The sequence below is a fragment of the Lepus europaeus genome, chromosome 22 (genome assembly GCF_033115175.1).
Source record: "Lepus europaeus isolate LE1 chromosome 22, mLepTim1.pri, whole genome shotgun sequence".
Lineage (NCBI taxonomy): Eukaryota > Metazoa > Chordata > Mammalia > Lagomorpha > Leporidae > Lepus > Lepus europaeus.
The window spans coordinates 34080620-34084491 of NC_084848.1; positions in this window are offsets into that span (position 1 = coordinate 34080620).

Here is a 3872-nt window from a genome sequence, read left to right on the forward strand (position 1 = left end):
TTCATCTCTTAACATTTTTAAAGTTTATTTCAAAGGCAGAGACAGAACGAGAGGTGTCCTCCATGGGTTCACTCCCCAAATACCCACCAACAGTAGGAGCTGGGCTAGGCTGAAGCCAGGACCTGTGAACTCAATCCAGGTCTCCCACATTTGTGGCAGGGACTCAATTATTAGACTCTCTCTCTCTCTCTCTGCTTCTCCTCTCTGTGTAACTCTTTCAAATAAATATATAAATCTTAAAAAATAGATTTTTAAAAAAAGCTACAAATGGCCCTAACAGCCAGGTCTGGGCCAGGCCAAAGCCAGTATCCAGGAACTCCAATCAGATCTCCCACATGGGTGACAGGGACTCAGGTACTTCAGCCATCATCCACTGCCTTCCGAGGCACATTAGCAGGGAGCTGGGCCGGAAGCGGAGCAGCTGGGACTCAAACAGCAGCGCAGTGGAGAATGTCCGCTTGAGCACAAGGAGCAGCTTCATCTGCTGTGCCACAGCGCTGGCCCCCTTCTTAAAGTAGGGAGGGTGGCAGACTGAACATTCAGAGAATATTGCCTTGCTTTGGAAAACGGGCCTGTAGAAATATACATTGCAGCCGGCGCCGGCACACCAGGTTCTAGGCGCCGGCACACCGGGTTCTAGTCCCGGTCGGGGCGCCGGATTCTGTCCCGGTTGTCCCTCTTCCAGGCCAGCTCTCTGCTGTGGCCAGGGAGTGCAGTGGAGGATGGCCCAAGTGCTTGGGCCCTGCACCCCATGGGAGACCAGGAGAAGCACCTGGCTCCTGGCTTCAGATCAGCGCAGTGCGCCGGCCGCGGCGGCCATTGGAGGGTGAACCAATGGCAAAGGAAGACCTTTCTCTCTCTCTGTCCACTCTGCTTGTCAAAAAAAAAAAAAAAAAGAAAGAAAAAAAAAAGAATTATACATTGCAGATAAGAAGTCATAGACTTAGTTGGACCTAACAGTCAAGCATACCTAAATAAATAAATAGAGTAACATTACAGCTTTTCTATGAAACATGGGCCCTTACAAAGATGCACGGGAGCCTAGAGAAGGGTGTGAATAGGAGAGAGTCAAGGCATGGATGTTGGTTTTAAAATGAACATTAACTGACACAAATTGGTCCCAAGAAACTGTCCCAGCTGGGCGGTTAATCTGAAGTAGTGAAAAGTCTGTATCATACAGCATTTTTAAAAGAAGTTTTATTACTTTCAAGTTTATACAGTAATCTGGCACAAGCTATTGCCAGCATTCTTGCCAAGTACAAGTGCTTGGACTTCTTTAATGAGATAAAATATGTAATTTACATTTAAGGGGGAATGGATACTTCCAAAGTGCTTAAGTAAAGAATTTAACAGTTTAAACTGTTTCCTTTTAATCTTGCCTGGAATACCTGACCCAACTGATAAGGAATTCCAGGCAAATGGTTTATTCTTTTTAGGTCGTGAGACTGCCTTCTACAGCACTCATTTCCCATATGGCGGTTCACTGAGGTCTGGTGCTCCTGGAATTACTTTATTGCTCTTTGACTATCAGCAAGTGTTTATCTTACATTTGGTCTGATGGCTTCCTGCCTTCAAACTTATATAACTGCCTCACTCTATGGGAGATGTCAGGATCTCCCTGGGTTCCCGAGTGGACGAGCATGAGTTTGAGGTAACTCGATGAATAGTGGTGGCAACGTATTGGCACTTGAAGGCATCTCTAACCATTTAGTTGTTCTTGATGTAAAGCAGGTAGATCATGAACGGTTGAAATGTTCCTGCTGAGCACGTCTTTGTAGCTCCCACTAAGTAAGTGTCTGACCATTATGCACACCAGAATTGGTTTGTCTTGTTTTGCTAAAAACTTGATATGAAAATGATTTGGATGCCATTACCCTCTGGCCATTACAGATTTTCAATTTATGCAAAAATGAGACACACAGTATTGCTAATTTTCAGTTATGAGTTGACAACCACTTAAGCTCAATCACAGGCAGAGTAAGGACATGAAACTGTTAAGACTTTAAATGAAAAGGCTTTGGTGGGAAACCCATTTGGGTACGCTGTTCAACTGTCTTAATTCTGCTTGTTATTCAGAGTCAGGTATATATCTTGTCCTCATGTATTTTGCATATAATTCTAGTTTGTTAACTTCTTCTTCATGGCATCAGTTAAATACTGGTCTTTTCTATGGTTAGGGTCATCAATTTACAAAAACTGTTGTGGAACTTAGCAAAAAGCCTACGTAAAAATGACTTATCATGGTGGATACCAGTATTTTTCCAAAGTGCAAGTAAACAAAAAAGAAAAAGAAAACCTGATTCCCCTGGCTCACAGCAAAAGAGCACCTGTAATAACTTTGATGACATTCTTGATATTACATGCTTTATAAATTTTGACATCTCAAAAAAAAAAAAAAAAAAAAAGGCATGAACATTACATGCTAATTCTGAGTACATTCAGATTCTCTAAATACTCCCAATGTAGCAAACAGGGAGCAGTCTTCATTACCTCTTGGAAACTGGCCATTTGAAGTTAAACTTCTGGATTTAAAAAGCTGGTATAGGTTGCTGCAACATTATAGGGATTAAGCTTCCTAACTGGCACAAACTCTAACACATCTTTCACTTCTGTTTTCCAGTCCCTTTAGTATTACGTCTAACCATGGACTGACCATAGTGGTTTACATTTAATCTTCTAAGTATTTCAAGCTACTCCTAGGGCTAATAAAATTAAGTATGACTGGCACCTTAAGAATCCTAACAGATTAAATCTACAAGGACAAGCAGACCAAATTATTCTGCACCTGACTGCTGCAGCTCCAACTTTGAAAACTGTGTTACCTATGAAACTGCGTATACTTTAACACAGGGGTAGGGATCCTTTTTTCTGCCAAGAGCCAGAAAAAAGGTATCTATGACATCATTTGCAGGTCATACAAAATTATCAACTTAAGACCGTGGCTCACTTGGTTAATCCTCTGCCTTGTGGCGCTGGCATCCCATATGGGCGCCGGGTTCTAGTCCTGGTTGCTCCTCTTCCAGTCCAGCTCTCTGCTGTGGCCTGGGAGTGCAGTGGAGGATGGCCCAGATGCTTGGGCCCCTGCACCCGCATGGGAGACCAGGAGGAAGCACCTGGCTCCTGGCTTCGGATCGGCACAGCGCCGGCTGTGGCAGCCATTTGGGGAGTGAACCAGCGGAAGGAAGACCTTTCTCTCTGTCTCTCTCTACCTGTCAAATTAAAAAAAGAAAGAAAGAAAGAAAGAAAGAAAGTAGCCTGCTATAGATTGAATCTGGAGGCCTAACAATTTCGTGAGCCTTATATGGCCCAGAGGCTGGACCTTCCCTACCCATGCTTAACATAACTAGCTCTTTAAGATAAAAATGACAGCAATGGAGAAACTGCTGATTGAGTTCAAACAGATCCCTGTTCTGTTAGAAAACTGAAGCTCTATGTGGAATCTAGTGGGTATTTTATTCTAAGGAGGAGGGGGGATCAAAAGTTGGGTGATGATACCCAAAATAGCTAAATCAAGGCAGCAGCATTTTTTTTAAAGGCAGAACAAATTCTACTGCCCCAAATTACAAATGCAAGGCAAGGAGCTTAGTACACCAAGGAACCAATTTTCTCACACCCCAGGTTGTCATCAGCTTCAAGCAGGTAAAAGGCACCCACCTAGTGTAATTCTTTAAGTGCTTGTTATTAAGTCTCTTTCCCTGAAAGTCAACTTTCACTGCAGTTTTCTATAAACTCCTTTTGATAGGAGCTGTTACACAGATCCACTGTTCACCTGTCCTTATATTTCTCTATCTAGACTAAAATGAAGGTAACAGAATGAGGGTTCTAGCATTCAGAATGCTCTCAACTGGTGACACGAAGGAAGAAACCTATAG